The sequence below is a fragment of the Schistocerca gregaria genome, chromosome 1, assembly GCF_023897955.1.
Source record: "Schistocerca gregaria isolate iqSchGreg1 chromosome 1, iqSchGreg1.2, whole genome shotgun sequence".
Classification (NCBI taxonomy): Eukaryota; Metazoa; Arthropoda; class Insecta; order Orthoptera; family Acrididae; genus Schistocerca; species Schistocerca gregaria.
Window position 1 is genome coordinate 48178538 of NC_064920.1, and position 20790 is coordinate 48199327.

At 46.5% G+C, this 20790-nt stretch overlaps 3 non-coding genes across 3 annotated transcripts; all 3 read left to right on the forward strand.

Moving 5' to 3' along the window:
• The first annotated feature begins 7200 nt into the window (after positions 1–7200).
• Trnak-cuu (transfer RNA lysine (anticodon CUU)) lies at positions 7201–7273 on the forward strand. Its single transcript has one exon. It is a non-coding gene; the product is annotated as a tRNA-Lys (tRNA).
• A 2978-nt stretch (positions 7274–10251) lies between these two features.
• Positions 10252–10324, forward strand: Trnak-cuu (transfer RNA lysine (anticodon CUU)). Its single transcript has one exon. It is a non-coding gene; the product is annotated as a tRNA-Lys (tRNA).
• Positions 10325–13308: 2984 nt separating this feature from the next.
• On the forward strand, positions 13309–13381 carry Trnak-cuu (transfer RNA lysine (anticodon CUU)). The gene has a single exon. It is a non-coding gene; the product is annotated as a tRNA-Lys (tRNA).
• Positions 13382–20790: the final 7409 nt, after the last annotated feature.

Genomic DNA, 20790 nt, shown 5'->3' on the forward strand with positions numbered 1-20790 from the left:
GAGTGTGAGCGTTTCGAGATGAGTCGTATACAAGTTATAGTTGGTCGTCAGTGACCGTGTGGCCTAATGGATCAGGCGCCGGACTTCGGATCTGAAGATTACATGCTCGAATCCTGTCATGCTCGTGTTTTTCCAATTCCGAAAAAGAGACATACCGTTTTGATGTAGCAATTGAGCAGTACGAAACCGTCTGAATGTTGCTGTTGACAATTTTTTGCTTGGAGTTGCTCTTGAGCTTGAAACACACACAACAAGACCGATGTTAACTATCGAAATGGTCGGCAGGGTGCCGTCACCGCGAGTTTTGACTGGCACTTGTACATCTAAAACAACGTCGGAAAGTAACTCGTTCGGCTTTTGAGTCACATCAAGTATGTGTGTTAATTTTGACGCCACTAGCTCTGCATGTTATCATGCAATTCCTTTACCTCTCAGAAATGATTATGAAATAAAAGTGAAGTACGTGACGAGTGTGACGTTAGGAAAACATTAGGCAGCATGGACAGATTCTGTATGGGACCACCCAACCGAAACGAAAACTGTGTGACGTGCTACCTTGCAGATATAAACCGAGGCAGCGGGATAGCTGAGTCATTACCGCTTGCGACGCGGCAGCGTGCGGACGTTCGGTGCGCTCAGTGTCACTTGCTTGTTTCTGTTGTATTTGAGCTTTCTGTTTCACGTGATTGTGCGTGGTTGTGTGTTCGTGTCGTTGTTTGAAGTATTTGCTGTATGCAGTTAGCCCATTTGGGTTAATTTGCAAAATGGTTCTCACGATTCCAAGGAAAAATACCCTGCAGTTCGAGTTTGACAAGGCTACACGATCAGTTCAGCCAAGTTCACTGGAAGTTCATGAATGGATCGTCGATACAATAGGCATAACCACTGATCAAGTTCACACTGCCTACGACGACCTGGATTTATACTGCTTCTTCGTGAAGCTTCTGAATCCCCTCTTACTGGAACGTCTTTTGCAGAAACATTGCGGCGGCGTCGATTTCCGGCATCGCGACGGCACAGTGATTACTGTCAAAATTACTAACGCTGATGTCGAGATCTCCTACGTTCGTATTTACAACCTGCCCCCTGAAGTAGACAACTGTTTCTTAAAAGATGTGCTCACTAAATATGGCGAAGTGCGTAACATTCGACTTGAAAAGTGGTCCGGGCAACATAAGTTGCAATGTTTTTCTGGTATCAGATCGGTTGAGATGCAAGTCAAAGTCAACATCCCATCGCATGTATTTGTTTGTGGTTATAAGGTGCAGGTTACCTATTCCGGACAAGCTTCTACGTGTTTTATCTGCAATGAAAGTGGTCATTTACGGCAAAATTGCCCTAAAAGGGTGTCCGTCTTAAAGCCTACATTCCAGCAACGTAAGAGACTCACTTTAGCTGATTTAGTGACAGGTACCCAATTAACAAGTACTGGGCCGCCCCCGTCCAGTGATGCTGTGACTGTACATGAGAAACCTTTTGAAGAAGAGTTCCCTGCTATTCCTCTTGCCACGGGCGGGGATCAGAACCCTCTCACCCGTCCCGTCACTGCGGTAGCGTCCAAGAGACGTCGAACGTGCGACAGTAGTAGTTCCGATGAAGGCGTCTCCGTACGGGTCACACCTGCCACACTTGATATCAAACAACCGGCAGGGGACACTGAGCTTTCGCATGACGCTCTACCAGAATCAAGCGTTGAAGTTGATACTTCTTCGCCCGCTGACGGTAGTGCTACGCCCCAGGTTGGTTGTTGCTTACCGTCCGCGTCTATCGCGTCGGCTCTCCAACCGACCGATATTGAACCTCAGCACGTTGCCCACAGTTACGTCGGCGGGGTGTGCCCAAGTTCACAACTCGTATCACAGCAATGCGACACTGACAACAAACACGCTGACGAGTGTGTCAACACAGAGCGAGATCTCAGCCTTGCTTGTCAACAACCTGACCGAGAGAGTGTTTCCACACAATCCCAACGTGTGGCCAAACAAGAACTTAGCGTGTCTCTGGAAGGGTTATCCGGCGAGACGCAACTGCACGTTGCTGTCGCAGGGCAACCTGCACAGGAGACCTGTGTAGATTCTCCGATGCCGCTTTCTGCGGAAAAAGTCGCCAGTGGCGGGAGGAACAAAAAGAAATTCCAACCGAACTTGAATGTACCACGCAGCAAACACAAACTGCAAGCCCTCTCGGATGCAAACGATGGTGATGGCCACTCTCCACCAGCTGTTTCACGAATGGACTGGTTTGCCGGAGACGATGATCACGTTAATTTAAAGTAGCTCCGTAAACTACATGGCACAAGCGTACAAGTTCCTGAGTGTTAATGTAAACAGGATCACGTCTGATTTGAAACTTGCAGTCTTTAGGCAGTTCGTATATGAGTCTGCCGCTGATGTACTTCTATTGCAGGAATTCCTTCTTTCAGATCTGGTCATTCCCGGTTTCCACTGTATTACCAATGTTGCTTTCGAGCTTAGCACTGGTACAGCCATTCTCGTGCGTGAGGGCATCCCCGTCTCGGACGTTGAAACACTGGAGTCAGGGCGTGGCATATGCTGCAAAATATTCGGCGTCACGCTCGTGAACCTATACGCGCCCTCCGGGAGTGACCACAGGTTCGCAAGGACCGAGTTCTTTAGAGACGAACTAATTTACTTGCTTCGTAAAAATCCGACTGCCCTTGTATTAGGCGGAGATTTTAACTGTGTTGTGCATCAAAAAGATCAGAGGCCTAATTTTAACTATTGTAAGGAGCTTCATGATCTGGTTTTACGAATGAATCTCCAGGATACGTGGGAAGTCCTTCACCCTACCCTTGTGAAATTTACATACTTCACTTCCACCTCGAGTAGCCGCCTCGACAGAATATATGTGTCTTCTCAGCTCGGAGAACGTGTTGTTGATTCAGAGGTCATTCCCGTCCCATGTAGCAATCACTGCGCCTACGCAACCGTCATACAACTGGACAGACAACCCACCAAACGATTCAGAGGTCACTGGATGTTGAACTTTTCCCACCTTCAGGACGCCGATCTCGAGGAACTTGTCACACGAACTTGGACTTTTTGTCTTCGCTCTGTCGATAGGTACCGTACGAAAGTAGAGTGGTGGACGTCCTTTGCTAAACCAAAGTTGCGACGGTATTTAATTTCGTACTGTAATACGCAATCAAGGGATGCAAAGAAGACCACGGAATTTTATTATTCAATTTTAAGGGAGCTCTACGACAAATCTGGCGTCAATAATATTTACACTGCTCAAATAAAGCAAATCAAGGCTAAGATGCTCAGTATCAAACGTAAACAACTGGAAGGGTTAAAAATCAAGTCCAAAGTTAACTCTTTGGTTCAATCTGAGACAACTTCCATGTACCATCTTATTAAGCATCAGACCAACCGTAGACGCTTATTTATAGACGAACTGGCAACTGATAACGGGGAAATTCTCACTCGGCAACCTGACATAGTCACGGCAATTCAAAGATATTATCACGGCCTGTATTCGGACTACCCAACCAATGATGACTTGACTGCTACTGTACTCCAATTCATGGACACGTCCGTTACTGCGGATGATAATCGTGACTTACTGGCTCCGTTTAGTGTCGAGGAGACTTTAGAACTTATTGTTAAGTCGCCCGCTAACAAAGCCCCAGGACTGGACGGCCTACCCAAGGAGTTTCACCTTCGGTATTGGGATGTAATTGGTGTTACATTTACAGAAATTTTAAATGAAATCATTGCCGGGGCGCCTGTTCCTAATGCGATGAAGGAGGGTAAAATTGTCCTTGTTCCCAAACGCAAAGGGTGTAAGCGATTTGACAATCTGCGCCCGCTCACCCTGCTTAATTTTGACTACAAAACTATAGCCAGAGCTGTTAACGCCCGAATGTCGCCGCTCCTTCACAAAGTTGTCTGGCGGCACCAGGCCTGCGTGCCAGGACGGAGTGCCATGTCTGCGATGTCTGAAATTAGGGACCTAATCTCCATTGCCTCAGTCACCAACCTGAATTGTGCCCTGCTATTTCTAGACTTTCATAAAGCCTTTGATCATGTGAACCACCGCTATCTTTTTCACATACTGGACAAAATAGGACTCGAGGAAGGGGCATTAAAAGTCCTTCGCAATTTGACATCTGGCATATCGGCGAGGATACAAGTCAATGGACAGCTGACGCAACCAATATCCATTCAGCGGTGTGTCCCCCAGGGCAGTCCACTCTCTATGTCACTTTTTGTGCTGTCACTGGAACCCTTCCTTCGGTCTCTTTATCACCATTTGTCAGGTGTCTCAATGTCAGGTCACACATTCATCGTCCGTGCATACGCTGACGATGTTGCCGTTCTGTTACGCAGTGACGACGAGGTGGTCCGTATTAAACGGGCGATCGACCAGTATAGTGCAGTGTCTGGAGCACAACTAAGTGACCAGAAATGTAAAGTGCTCGATCTCAAGGGTTTTGAGAGCTTAACTATACCGTGGGCGCATCTTGTGGAATCTCACAAACTACTAGGAATCACCTTGAATAGGTGCCCTCTGAAAATGGCGGCCTCCAATTGGAAGTCAGTGACGCATCTGATACAGGGTACCATTATCGAATGTCGCTGGCGTGCTGTGAACATTATAGAAAAAATTAGGATTCTCAATACCTACGTCTTCTCCAAGGCGTATTATGTTGCACAGTTTTTTCCCATTCCCAAGCTTCAGGCCAGAAAGATCATGCAGGTTGCCAATCAATACATCTGGAAGGGAAACATATTTAAATTGTCCTCCGATACACTAGCCAAGTCGAGAACTACTGGTGGGCTTGAGTTGGTTAACATCGCCGGGAAGGCAATGGCCTTGTACGTCAAGCGGACCACGACTTTACTGCATGACAGCCACTGCACTGTTACTCAAAAGTTGTACCTCACAGTGCGTCCAGCGAGTGTGCGACCTCCTATTGACGTTGGAAGAATCCATTACAAATTGAAACACATCAGGGAATTTTTCCTTCATGTTAGTTATACAGATGTTGGTGTTCTACGGCGCCGACCACTGTCAACTCGCGACTTGCAACGTGAGTGGGAAAAGTCGGCGACCCCAAATACAATAGAACGGAAGTATCCGACTACTGACTGGAAAACGGTGTGGGCCAACATCAGCTTGAAAGTACACTCTTCGGATGTTGCTTCAACTTGGTACAGGGTGGTAAATAACACAATTGCCACTAATGAAAAACTACATGCAATTGGGTTAAGTGACACAAATCTCTGCCTCTGTTGTGGACTCGTCGATTCTCTGATCCATCGGTTTACCTGCGGGGGCCATGCACTGAATTGGCGATGGGTCAAGAAAAGGATTGCGGTACTGTCAAGGAGCGCGGAAGACAATCTGCAACTGGATATCCTACTGCGTCCCGACAGAAAAGTTTTATCCAGCCACGAAAAACAATACAGTAATGTGGATCCTAGGGCACTACGTCAACTACATCGTTAATGTTCGTGGAAAAGACGATTATATTAGTTTTCTGACCTACATGGAGCTGGCATACTGGAAGATTCAATGTGTCACTAACAGTAAAAAATTATTCGGAAACATGATGGACATCACCTTTGAAAAACATGGCATAGGATGACCACATTGGATGATCGAAGCCAATCAAGAGGAAATCTATTCAGTTTTATTCTATTTTTCTTAAGTTACACTTTCTGTTATACCTGGTCAGTTTACTTCTTTTCATTAGTCTCCTTATACTTGTTTGCTTATTCGTGTCAATTTCACACCTCTAACGGAAGAGCAAAGTATTTCGATATGGATCAAAACACACAACTGACACAAGACAAAGAAGAAATGTTCCTTTCCAAATGTGTCAGCACTATATACCTCGGAGCAGAGGAGAAACAACTATAAAAATATTAATACTATAACAAAAAAAAAATATATGTATAAAAACTGTCTGCTTGGAGAAGTGACTCAGGGATGGGCAGGGGGAGCCATCGTGGACAGGCCTCGGGATTCGACCCCTGCCCGCTTTGCCTCCACCTGCACGGAACTGACCACTCACCAATTCTTTTACACAAGAGTCAGGAAAAAAAGGAAAAAAAAGCTTAAAAAAAGAAAAAATAGTGGTAGAGCACTGATCAAAAAAAAAAAAAAAAAGGGGGTCGTACGTTCCATCCTCAGAGGAGGAAGACGAATTTTGGAAATCAGTTTCGCGTCGTGGCCGTATAGCAAACAGTATCTGTGATGACGAACAATTAGCGACAGGCGTTTTATTAAGAATTACTCTCAGATGTGATTAAGGCGAATGGCGCAGATAAAGCATTTGCCAAAGCGGTACAGCATAAGGTGGGACGAGGCAGTCTGAATTACATTTTATACATGTATTTCTCACATATCTCAGAGCCTCTCGTGGTCGTCGTCGTCGTCGTCGTCGCCGTCGCCGCCGCCGCTTCTGCAGAAGTAGCAAATGGCCATCGTAGCAAATGCGGCGAGGGACGCCCTGCCTTCGATTCCGAATGCACAAAGTGTGTGGTCTTGTTTCCCAGTCTATATTTGGTCGGTCTCGTAAGAGGTTGAATGTAACGAATGGGTGGGAAAGAGCAAGGGGCAGCGGCTGTGCAGAACGAAAACACAATTCCTCAGAGTGTGAGCGTTTCGAGATGAGTCGTATACAAGTTATAGTTGGTCGTCAGTGACCGTGTGGCCTAATGGATCAGTCGCCGGACTTCGGATCAGAAGATTACAGGCTCGAATCCTGTCACGCTCGTGTTTTTCCAATTCTGAAAAAGAAAGATACCGTTTTGATGTAGCAATTGAGCAGTACAAAACCGTCTGAATGTTGCTGTTGACAATTTTTGGCTTGGAGTTGCTCTTGAGCTTGAAACACACACAACAAGACCGGTGTTAACTAGCGAAATGGTCGGCAGGGTGCCATCACTGCGAGTTTTGACTGGCACTTGCACATCTAAAACAACGTCGGAAAGTAACTCTTTCGGCTTTTGAGTCACATCAAGTATGTGTGTTAATTTTGACGCCACTAGCTCTGCATGTTGTCATGCAATTCCTTTACCTCTCAGAAATGATTATGAAATAAAAGTGAAGTACGTGACGAGTGTGACGTTAGGAAAACATTAGGCAGCATGGAGAGATTCTGTATGGGACCACCCAACCCAATCGAGTACTGTGTGACGTGCTACCTGGCAGGTATTATCCGAGGCAGCCGGCTAGCTCAGTCGGTAGAGCGTGAGACTCTTAATCCCAGGGCTGTGGGTTCGAGCCCCACACTGAGACAAACGGAATTTTGTTCCGCTGCAGATGTAAATTACCGTTTTTCTGATTAACGTGATGTAATGTAAATAGCAACTTTAAACTTTGCCTACGTCTCTGTCAGTCGCAAGGAAACTGTATTTGAAGGTGAAGGTGATTTTGTAGACATGTGTGAAAGACATGTTCTGAAATGCAAGTGTTGTTGTTTGGAGAGCACATCGGTTACGTGTCAGATGTGTAGCCAAGCAGTAATGGGTCGCCATTGCTGCAAATATTAGAAGCTAATATGAAGTGTTGTCAGCTGAAGTCTGATGAAGCAGGCGACCGTAAGGCCGAAGTACGCAAGAGTACCGCTAGGCCGCGCCTCCTTAGCTCAGTGTTAGAGCACTGGTGTAGTAAACCAGGGGTCGTCAGTTCTATCCTCAGAGGAGGAAGACGAATTTTTGAAATCAGTTTCGCGTCGGGGCCGTATAGCAAACAGTATCTGTGATGACGAACAATTAGCGACAGTCGTTTTATTTAGAATTACTCTCAGGTGTGATTAAGGCGAATGGCGCAGATAAAGCATTTGCCAAAGCGGTACAGCATAAGGTGGGACGAGGCAGTCTGAATTACATTTTATACATGTATTTCTCACATATCTCAGAGCCTCTCGCGGTCGTCGTCGTCGTCGTCGTCGTCGTCGTCGTCGTCGTTGTCGTCGTCGTCGTCGTCGTCGTCGTCGCCGCCGCCGCTTCTGCAGAAGTAGCAAATGGCCATCGTAGGAAATGCGGCGAGGGACGCCCTGCCTTCGATTGCGAATGCACAAAGTGTGTGATCTTGTTTCCCAGTCTATATTTGGTCGGTCTCATAAGAGGTTGAATGTAACGAATGGGTGGGAAAGAGCAAGGGGCAGCGGCTGTGCAGAACGAAAACACAATTCCTCAGAGTGTGAGCGTTTCGCGATGAGTCGTATACAAGTTATAGTTGGTCGTCAGTGACCGTGTGGCCTAATGGATCAGTCGCCGGACTTCGGATCTGAAGATTACAGGCTCGAATCCTGTCACGCTCGTGTTTTTCCAATTCTGAAAAAGAAACATACCGTTTTGATGCAGCAATTGAGCAGTACAAAACCGTCTGAATGTTGCTGTTGACAATTTTTTGCTTGGAGTTGCTCTTGAGCTTGAAACACACACAACAAGACCGGTGTTAACTAGCGAAATGGTCGGCAGGGTGGCGTCACCGCGAGTTTTGACTGGCACTTGCACATCTAAAACAACGTCGGAAAGTAACTCTTTCGGCTTTTGAGTCACATCAAGTATGTGTGTTAATTTTGACGCCACTAGCTCTGCATGTTGTCATGCAATTCCTTTACCTCTCAGAAATGATTATGAAATAAAAGTGAAGTACGTGACGAGTGTGACGTTAGGAAAACATTAGGCAGCATGGAGAGATTCTGTATCGGACCACCCAACCGAATCGAGTACTGTGTGACGTGCTACCTGGCAGGTATTATCCGAGGCAGCCGGCTAGCTCAGTCGGTAGAGCGTGAGACTCTTAATCCCAGGGTCGTGGGTTCGAGCCCCACACTGAGAGAAACGGAATTTTGTTCCGCTGCAGATGTAAATTACCGTTTTTCTGTTTAACGTGATGTAATGTAAATAGCAACTTTAAACTTTGCCTACGTCTCTGTCAGTCGCAATGAAACTGTATTTGAAGGTGAAGGTGATTTTGTAGACATGTGTGAAAGACATGTTCTGAAATGCAAGTGTTGTTGTTTGGAGAGAACATCGGTTACGTGTCAGATGTGTAGCCAAGCAGTAATGGGTCGCAATAGCTGCCAATATTAGAAGCTAATATGAAGTGTTGTCAGCTGAAGTCTAATGAGGCAGGCGACCGTAAGGCCGAAGTTGGCAAGAGTACCGCTAGGCCGCGCCTCTTTAGTACAGTGGTAGAGCACTGGTGTAGTAAACCAGGCTTCGTGAGTTCCATCCTCAGATGAGGAAGACGAATTTTGGAAATCAGTTTCGCGTCGTGGCCGTATAGCAAATAGTATCTGTGATGACGAACAATTAGCGACAGGCGTTTTATTAAGAATTACTCTCAGATGTGATTAAGGCGAATGGCGCAGATAAAGCATTTGCCAAAGCGGTACAGCATAAGGTGGGACGAGGCAGTCTGAATTACATTTTATACATGTATTTCTCACATATCGCAGAACCTCTCGCGGTCGTCGTCGTCGTCGTCGTCGCCGCTTCTGCAGAAGTAGCAAATGGCCATCGTAGCAAATGCGGCGAGGGACGCCCTGCCTTCGATTGCGAATGCACAAAGTGTGTGGTCTTGTTTCCCAGTCTATATTTGGTCGGTCTCGTAAGAGGTTGAATGTAACGAATGGGTGGGAAAGAGCAAGGGGCAACGGATGTGCAGAACGAAAACACAATTCCTCAGAGTGTGAGCGTTTCGAGATGAATCGTATACAAGTTATAGTTGGTCGTCAGTGACCGTGTGGCCTAATGGATCAGTCGCCGGACTTCGGATCTGAAGTTTACAGGCTCGAATCCTGTCACGCTCGTGTTTTTCCAATTCTGAAAAGGAAGCATACCGTTTTGATGTAGCAATTGAGCAGTACAAAACCATCTGAATGTTGCTGTTGACAATTTTTTGCTTGGAGTTGCTCTTGAACTTGAAACACACACAACAAGACCGGTGTTAACTAGCGAAATGGTCGGCAGGGTGGCGTCACCGCGAGTTTTGACTGGCACTTGCACATCTAAAACAAAGTCGGAAATTAACTCGTTCGGCTTTTGAGTCACATCAAGTATGTGTGTTAATTTTGACGCCACTAGCTCTGCATGTTGTCATGCAATTCCTTTACCTCTCAGAAATGATTATGAAATAAAAGTGAAGTATGTGACGAGTGTGACGTTAGGAAAACATTAGGCAGCATGGAGAGATTCTCTATGGGACCACCCAACCCAATCGAGTACTGTGTGACGTGCTACCTGGCAGGTCTTATCCGAGGCAGCCGGCTAGCTCAGTCGGTAGAGCGTGTGACTCTTAATCCCACGGTCGTGGGTTCGAGCCCCACACTGAGACAAACGGAATTTTGTTCCGCTGCAGATGTAAATTACCGTTTTTCTGATTAACGTGATGTAATGTAAATAGCAACTTTAAACTTTGCCTACGTCTCTGTCAGTCGCAAGGAAACTGTATTTGAGGGTGAAGGTGATTTTGTAGACATGTGTGAAAGACATGTTCTGAAATGCAAGTGTTGTTGTTTGGAGAGCACATCGGTTACGTGTCAGATGTGTAGCCAAGCAGTAATGGGTCGCCATAGCTGCAAATATTAGAAGCTAATATGAAGTGTTGTCAGCTGAAGTCTGATGAAGCAGGCGATCGTAAGGCCGAAGTACGCAAGAGTACCATTAGGCCGCGCCTCGTTAGCTCAGTGGTAGAGCACTGGTGTAGTAAACCAGGGGTCGTCAGTTCCATCCTCAGAGGAGGAAAACGAATTTTGGAAATCAGTTTCGCGTCGTGGCCGTATAGCAAACAGTATCTGTGATGACGAACAATTAGCGACAGGCGTTTTATTAAGAATTACTCTCAGATGTGGTTAAGGCGAATGGCGCAGATAAAGCATTTGCCAAAGCGGTACAGCATAAGGTGGGACGAGGCAGTCTGAATTACATTTTATACATGTATTTCTCACATATCTCAGAGCCTCTCGCGGTCGTCGTCGTCGTCGTCGTCGTCGTCGCCGCCGCCGCCGCCGCCGCCGCCGCTTCTGCAGAAGTAGCAAATGGCCATCGTAGCAAATGCGGCGAGGGACGCCCTGCCTTCGATTCCGAATGCACAAAGTGTGTGGTCTTGTTTCCCAGTCTATATTTGGTCGGTCTCGTAAGAGGTTGAATGTAACGAATGGGTGGGAAAGAGAAAGGGGCAGCGGCTGTGCAGAACGAAAACACAATTCCTCAGAGTGTGAGCGTTTCGGGATGAGTCGTATACAAGTTATAGTTGGTCGTCAGTGACCGTGTGGCCTAATGGATCAGGCGTCGGACTTCGGATCTGAAGATTACAGACTCGAATTCTGTCACGCTCGTGTTTTTCCAATTCTGAAAAAGAAACATACCGTTTTGATGTAGCAATTGAGCAGTACGAAACCGTCTGAATGTTGCTGTTGACAATTTTTTGCTTGGAGTTGCTCTTGAGCTTGAAACACACACAACAAGACCGGTGTTAACTAGCGAAATGGTCGGCAGGGTGGCGTCACCGCGAGTTTTGACTGGCACTTGCACATCTAAAACAACGTCGGAAAGTAACTCGTTCGGCTTTTGAGTCACATCAAGTATGTGTGATAATTTTGACGCCACTAGCTCTGCATGTTGTCATGCAATTCCTTTACATCTCAGAAATGATTATGAAATAAAAGTGAAGTACGTGACGAGTGTGACGTTAGGAAAGCATTAGGCAGCATGGAGAGATTCTGTATCGGACCACCCATCCCATACGAGTACTGTGTGACGTGCTACCTGGCAGGTATTAACAGAGGCAGCCGGCTAGATCAGTCGGTAGAGTGTGAGACTCTTAATCGCAGGGTCGTGTGTTCGAGCCCCACACTGAGACAAACGGAATTTTGTTCCGCTGCAGATGTAAATTACCGTTTTTCTGATTAACGTGATGTAATGTAAATAGCAACTTTAAACTTTGCCTACGTCTCTGTCAGTCGCAAGGAAACTGTATTTGAAGGTGAAGGTGATTTTGTAGACATGTGTGAAAGACATGTTCTGAAATGCAAGTGTTGTTGTTTGGAGAGCACATCGGTTACGTGTCAGATGTGTAGCCAAGCAGTAATGGGTCGCCATAGCTGCCAATATTAGAAGATAATATGAAGTGTTGTCAGCTTAAGTCTGATGATGCAGGCGACCGTAAGGCCGAAGTAATCAAGAGTGCCGCTAGGCCGCCCCTCTTTAGCTCAGTGGTAGAGCACTGGTGTAGTAAACCAGGGGTCGTAACTTCCATCCTCAGAGGAGGAAGTCGAATTTTGGAAATCAGTTGCGCGTCGTGGCCGTATAGCAAACAGTATCTGTGATGACGAACAATTAGCGACAGGCGTTTTATTAAGAATTACTCTCAGATGTGATTAAGGCGAATGGCGCAGATAAAGCATTTGCCAAAGCGGTACAGCATAAGGTGGGACGAGGCAGTCTGAATTACATTTTATACATGTATTTCTCACATATCTCAGAGCCTCTCGCGGTCGTCGTCGTCGTCGTCGTCGTCGTCGTCGTCGTCGTCGTCGTCGCCGCCGCCGCTTCTGCAGAAGTAGCAAATGGCCATCGTAGCAAGTGCGGCGAGGGACGCCCTGCCTTCGATTCCGAATGCACAAAGTGTGTGGTCTTGTTTCCCAGTCTATATTTGGTCGGTCTCGTAAGAGGTTGAATGTAATGAATGGGTGGGAAAGAGCAAGGGGCAGCGGCTGTGCAGAACGTAAACACAATTCCTCAGAGTGTGAGCGTTTCGAGATGAGTCGTATACAAGTTATAGTTGGTCGTCAGTGACCATGTGGCCTAATGGATCAGCCGTCGGACTTCGGATCTGAAGATTACAGACTCGAATTCTGTCACGCTCGTGTTATTCCAATTCTGAAAAAGAAACATACCGTTTTGATGTAGCAATTGAGCAGTACGAAACCGTCTGAATGTTGCTGTTGACAATTTTTTGCTTGGAGTTGCTCTTGAGCTTGAAACACACACAACAAGACCGGTGTTAACTAGCGAAATGGTCGGCAGGGTGGCGTCACCGCGAGTCTTGACTGGCACTTGCACATCTAAAACAACGTCGGAGAGTAACTCGTTCGGCTTTTGAGTCACATCAAGTATGTGTGTTAATTTTGACGCCACTAGCTCTGCATGTTGTCATGCAATTCCTTTACCTCTCAGAAATGATTATGAAATAAAACTGAAGTACGTGACGAGTGTGACGTTAGGAAAGCATTAGGCAGCATGGAGAGATTCTGTATGGGACCACCCAACCCAAACGAGTACTGTGTGACGTGTTACCTGGCAAGTATTAACAGAGGCAGCCGGCTAGCTCAGTCGGTAGAGTGTGAGACTCTTAATCGCAGGGTCGTGGGTTCGAGCCCCACACTGAGACAAATGGAATTTTGTTCCGCTGCAGATGTAAATTACCGTTTTTCTGATTAACGTGATGTAATGTAAATAGCAACTTTAAACTTTGCCTACGTCTCTGTCAGTCGCAAGGAAACTGTATTTGAAGGTGAAGGTGATTTTGTAGACATGTGTGAAAGACATGTTCTGAAATGCAAGTGTTGTTGTTTGGAGAGCACATCGGTTACGTGTCAGATGTGTAGCCAAGCAGTAATGGGTCGCCATAGCTGCAAATATTAGCCGGTAATATGAAGTGTTGTCAGCTGAAGTCTGATGATGCAGCCGACCGTAAGGCCGAAGTAAGCAAAAGTACTGCTAGGCCGCGCCTCTTTAGCTCAGTGGTAGAGCTCTGGTGTAGTAAACCAGGGGTGGTAAGTTCCATCCTCAGAGTAGGTAGAGGAATTTTGGAAATCAGTTGCGCGTCGTGGCCGTATAGCAAACATTGCTTTGATGACGAACAATTAGCGACAGGCGTTTTATTAAGAATTACTCTCAGATGTGATTAAGGCGAATGGCGCAGATAAAGCATTTGCCAAAGCGGTACAGCATAAGGTGGGACGAGGCAGTCTGAATTACATTTTATACATGTATTTCGCACATATCTCAGAGCCCCTCGCGGTCGTCGTCGTCGTCGTCGTCGTCGTCGTCGTCGTCGCCGCTTCTGCAGAAGTAGCAAATGGCCATCGTAGCAAATGCGGCGAGGGACGCCCTGCCTTCGATTCCGAATGCACAAAGTGTGTGGTCTTGTTTCCCAGTCTATATTTGGTCGGTCTCGTAAGAGGTTGAATGTAACGAATGGGTGGGAAAGAGCAAGGGGCAGCGGCTGTGCAGAACGAAAACACAATTCCTCAGAGTGTGAGCGTTTCGATATGAGTCGTATACAAGTTATAGTTGGTCGTCAGTGACCTTGTGGCCTAATGGATCAGGCGTCGGACTTCGGATCTGAAGATTACAGACTCGAATTCTGTCACGCTCGTGTTTTTCCAATTCTGAAAAAAAAACATACCGTTTTGATGTAGCAATTGAGCAGTACGAAACCGTCTGAATGTTGCTGTTGACAATTTTTTGCTTGGAGTTGCTCTTGAGCTTGAAACACACACAACAAGACCGGTGTTAACTAGCGAAATTGTCGGCAGGGTGGCATGACCGCGAGTTTTGACTGGCACTTGCACATCTAAAACAACGTCGGAAAGTAACTCGTTCGGCTTTTGAGTCACATCAAGTATGTGTGTTAATTTTGACGCCACTAGCTCTGCATGTTGTCATGCAATTCCTTTACCTCTCAGAAATGATTATGAAATAAAAATGAAGTACGTGACGAGTGTGACGTTTAGGAAAGCATTAGGCAGCATGGAGAGATTCTGTATGGGACCACCCAACCCAAACGAGTACTGTGTGACGTGCTACCTGGCAGGTATTAACAGAGGCAGCCGGCTAGCTCAGTCGGTATTCCGCCGCCAGCGGCCGTGCTGTGCGGACGTGCGGTGCGGCTGTTGCGGTGTTTACATCGTCGCTGCGAGCGGCCGGCGCTTTGTGGTGAGTGCGCGCCTTCTGCGTTAGTCATAGTTCACGATAACATTTTTAGATTGACATAATGGATCAGACAACGCGACGCGATACTTTGAAGTTGATTTTCGATCCGAACTACACCCGACCGAAATCTTACGAAGTTGAGGCATTTATCGAAGAAACTTTTCAGATCAAAGTGGATGAATTGATTGGAATACACCTGTCGATTGTCAGTCCGACTGTGTTCCTTAAGTTATCCAGTTCTGACAAGTGCGACCAAACTGTAGAAGCATGTGGTGGGGTGGCAAAATTCAAACATTCAGACGGACACATAGGGCAGGTCACGGTTTCGCGTGCCGGAATGGGAATACGAACGGTTCGAATCTTTGAGCTCCCCTTTGAAATAACGCCCGAGGAGATTAACAACAAACTGAGAGACTATGGCACCATTATCAGCAATGTCGCCGAAAAATGGTCTAGCTTGCACAAGTATCCAGTATTAAATGGAGTCAGGCAAGTTAAGATTGACATGCTGAAACATATCCCGTCGTATCTCTGGATTGGTGGATATAGAGCGATCATCATTTACGATGGCCAGCCGAGAACCTGCTCGGGCTGTGGTTCTACGCAACACGTCCGCGCGCAGTGTGTTCAACGGCGTGTGACGCAACTGCCGACTGGGGAGCGAGCCCCGCCTAGTCAAATGGCCACGCTACCTGTGACGTACGCCGCCGCACTACGCAGTGAGGTCGCCCCAGACATGTGTATCGACACGGCGGTAGTTGCTTATGCCGACGTTCCCGATGGTAGCGTAGCCATGGATACTAGCAGCACAGAAGCTACAGGTCCAGCACACTCACAATACGAGGAAACTGACAGGCGTGGAGAACAAGACCAGGCTAAGACGGCAGAAGAAGGCATGTGCAAATCACTCGAAGAAGTCGGGCAACACAAAGAAGATACGGTTGCCACGTCGGAGGATAATGACCAGCAGCCTATAACTGTTTCACCAAAGAAACGGAAGAAACGTCGAATAGCCCGTCAGGGAGCAGCAGAAGCCGCGCCAATTCTGCGCGAAAAGGCGAAACAAATAGGCCAAGAACTGGCGGAGACGACACAGGCAACTCCTCTGGAAGATCGAACAATAAAAAAGAAGACTCGAAATGAGGACACTGACCCCGACCGTGGAATCCACATTCAAGACGGTACAGCCAGTCTGAAGGACCTTCCACTTGTACCCAACACGTACACGCGGGAAGTTACGTGCACGCGAGACTGGGCGGATGACATGGAGGAGCAAAGCCATGATGCAGAGATGGCTGACATAGCACAACGTTCAGGACGGACGGCACCCGACCGTCGACAGGATGTGTCCACCCGGCAACAAACCACCATCAAAGATACTCGTGCGGCAGATGATGATGCCGACTTCTTCTAAGTGGAGCAAGCATCCACTTCCCTTGGCAAACAGTACCCCACCTGACACGGTATAGTCGACATGACGGCTTTACAGGCGTACAGAATTGCAACCTTGAATATAAATAAAATTAGCAGCACCCTCAATCTGAGAAATCTCCAAGATTTTCTGTACGCCGCTGACATTGACGTCTTAATGCTGCAAGAAGTAACGGCTATCCGTTTGGACGACATCACTGGCTACAACGCCGTCATCAATCCTGGCAATGACAATAGCCTCGGCACAGCGATTATGACTAAAGAGGGGATCCTACTTACAGACGTGGCGCAACTGCCTAACAGTAGAGGTCTCGCTGTCACGATAAACAACACCAGGTTTATCAACATATATGCCCCGTCAGGAACCGGAAACAAGCGCCGCAGGGCCGAATTTTTCAAAGAGGACATCGCCCCCCTTTTCGCGGTGCAATTTGATCAAATAATTTTTGCGGGTGACTTTAATTGCGTGCTGAGTCCCAAGGATCAGACGCCAAATTTTAACAAATCTCTGGAGCTGGAGGACATCGTCAGAGACTTCCAACTGTTTGATACTTGGGAACTAAAACACGGTGATAGGCTAGGTTTCACCTATATCACCAGCCATTCTGCCAGTCGTATCGACAGAATTTACGCAACATCCAATTTAAGGAGACACGTTTTACAGTCTGAGCTATGGCCCACGATTTTCTCTGATCATATCGCGTACATATGTACGATAAATTTAGAGAAACAAGGCACTTACAGGGCGAGAGGTCAGTGGAAGCTAAACGTTACTCATCTTTCGGATCCTGGATGTCACGCCGCCTTCCACACCACTTGGGCAGAATGTGAAAGGAAGTTCCACTTGTACGGCACGGCGCTGAATTGGTGGCTAAACTGCGCGAAGCCCGCAATAATAAAGACAATGAAAACTTACTCCCGTGAAAAAGTCGCCTGGCGGAAGCGGACAGTAGAGTTTTACTTCAGCTGTCTGAGAGACTTGTGCGTTCGTGATGCTACAGTCATAACAAATTATGGGCAAATCAACAGAATAAAAGCAAAATTGCTCAACCTGCAGAGACACCATCTCGAAGGCTGTAAAATACGAACGCGTTTGCAGAACGGTACACGAGAAGAAACAACATCGATGTACCACATTCTCCAAGAGAACAAAAGACAAAAACTTAAAATTCTGACGGAACTCAAAACTTCAGACGGGAGACTCTTGACAGATCAAGCTGCAATACGAGACGAGATCCATCGACACTTTAGTGAATTGCTGGCCAATACACAGACAGATGAAACGGCGCAGCAAGCTCTCACTGCTAGGACGACAGAGCGACTCACTCCAGAAGAAGCTGATGTGCTCGCAGCGAGAATAACGGACGAAGACGTAGAAGATGCCATCTCGAAGAGCCCAAAGAACAAATCACCTGGACCAGATGGGCTACCCGCTGAATTTTATCAAACTTTTCGCGAACAAGTAATTGCTAAATTGACACTCGTGTGCAATGAAATACTAAATGCGGACACTGACCTTCCGAAGGAATTCTGTGAAGGTACAGTGGTCTTAGTCCCCAAAACACCAGGAGGCAAAACCGTGGAGAATCTTCGACCCATAACACTTCTCAATAGTGATTATAAAATCTTCGCCCGTATCATGATGCAAAGGTTCAATTCTGTTATTCGTACAGTGACAGGAACCTACCAGACAAGTGTGGGAAAGGACAGAACGATATTTCAGACCTTATGCGACTACAGAGACATTATAGCGATATCGGAAGCCTGCAACATTCGCTGTGCTCTGATGTCGCTTGACTTTGAAAAAGCTTTTGATAAAGTTAATCATTCGTACCTGCTCCGGTGTATGACATCCATGCACTTCCCCCAGAAAATTATAGCCTCCGTGAAAAACATACTGACGAATAGCACGTCAAGAATCAGTGTTAACGGACAACTCAGTCACCCGATCAATATTCAGAGTTCGGTAAGACAAGGTTGCCCAATGTCCATGACGCTTTTCGCGATTGCGCTTGAACCTCTCTTAGTATCTCTGACTCGGCAACTCCGTGGATTACATATACACGGACAGAAGATCATATGTCAAGCCTACGCGGACGATGTAGGGGTACTTGTGACTGACGAAAGAGAGGTGGAAACAGTACTTGAAGTTGTGGCGACCTACGAAATGGCGTCAGGAGCTAAACTCAACCGCAATAAATCTGGTATTATGAATCTTGGTCGGGGTATAGAGATCAGAGCCGCTGGAAGTATCAACACTGTGGAAAAAATCAAATGCCTTGGAATAGAATATACGAGTAATATCCGCCGCACGGCCGCTCTCAATTATCGAAAATTACTCGCCACCTTACGGGCAAGCATAAAACAACACAGCTTGCGTAATTTAAACGTAATACAAAAAGTGCAACTGGCCAATACATACATCACTTCCAAAGTCAACTATGTTGCTCAAGTGCTGCCTCTGCCACGAACCATTGCACACCAAATGCAAGCAGCGCTTGGTTATTTTGTCAGCAGAGGTCAGATATTTAAGGTTTCATATGATACCTTGACGCTACCGACACGCAATGGAGGGCTACAACTGACGGACATCTACCTTAAAGCGCAAGCGCTATACGTTAGCAAAACTTATAAACAGTGGCAACGATCACCGCGGACCTTAGTGGCTCATCTCTTACGTGAAATCACCCCAGTCAGCAGAGATCCACCAATCGATGTGCATCACATCTCCCACGAGCTGTACCACTATAAACACTTTCTGGTGGAATACAGCTATGTACGCCATAGAATACCGGAGAAGGACATATATCGGGTTAAGGAGGTTTACAACACCTTGCTGGAAGGAAAATTGCGCAATCGAATAGAAAACAAGTTTCGACATTATAATTGGAAAAACATATGGGACAACATATCTGACCCCCATCTACCATCCAATGTGCGATCGACGTGGTACCTCGCAGTCAATAGAAAAATCCCAACCAACTCCAAACTGCACGCGATACGTCTGGCACACACACCAAACTGTTCCAGCTGCAATGTCGTCGACACTGCAGAACATCGCTTCGTCTGTGAAGATGTGAAAGACGTGTGGAATCTCTTCAGGCAAAAACTAGCACATGTGCTACGTACGTCACCTAACACAATTTCACCGACACACGTCCTTCTGCCTGATGACGCGCCATATCCTAACACTAAAAGAAGGTCAGCCAACTGGCTCAAAGGACTGACAGTCCATTACATCTCAACGGCTATGACGAAAAGTGAAGCAGATTATTGGATGTACCTGATGACAGAACATCAAAAGCTCGAACGACAAATGAAATACAAAGACAACTACGCAAATTTCTTGAACCGAACATTGTCTCACCGACAGAGCTGAAGAACGATCAAACGACATGTTGTTCAACCTCAGAATTCCTTTTTTTTTCCTTTATGAAATTATCTATTAAGTTTCTCATTCATTTTACGCCAACAAGGTGGCTATTTCGTTTACCCTTCGCCCTCGTGTCGCAGCACTAATAGGTTGCTGACACACCCATGAGAAGCCATCAGGCTGAAGTAAGCCTGGCTCTAATATAAAAATCGCTCCAACTCAATGATGGAAGAATGTTGCGGAACTATTTCCTTTCCATAACCCCAAAAGAAGGGATTTTATTTACTTGTATACATTAACTTCGTCACTCACCTATCTCATATGAAAAAAAAAAAAAAAAAAAAAAAAAAGTCGGTAGAGTGTGAGACTCTTAATCGCAGGGTCGTGGGTTCGAGCCCCACACTGAGACAACCGTTTTTCTGATTAACGTGATGTAATGTATATAGCAACTTTAAACTTTGCCTACGTCTCTGTCAGTCGCAAGGAAACTGTTTTGAAGGTGAAGGTGATTTTGTAGACATGTGTGAAAGACATGTTCTGAAATGCAAGTGTTGTTGTTTGGAGATCACATCGGTTACGTGTCAGATTTGTAGCCAAGCAGAAATGGGTCGCCATAGCTGCAAATATTAGCCGGTAATATGAAGTGTTGTCAGCTGAAGTCTGATGATGCAGGCGACAGTAAGGCCGAAGTAAGCAAGAGTACCGCTAGGCCGCGCCTCTTTAGCTCAGTGGTAAAGCTCTGGTGTAGTAAACCAGGGGTGTTAAGTTCCATCCTCAGAGGAGGAAGACGAATTTTGGAAATCAGTTGCGCGTCGTGGCCGTATAGCAAACATTGCTTTGATGACGAACAATTAGCGACAGGCGTTTTATTACGAATTACTCTCAGATGTGATTAAGGCGAATGGCGCAGATAAAGCATTTGCCAAAGCGGTACAGCATAAGGTGGGACGAGGCAGTCTGAATTACATTTTATACATGTATTTCTCACATATCTCAGAACCTCTCGCGGTCGTCGGCGTCGTCGTCGTCGTCGTCGTCGCCACCGCTTCTGCAAAAGTA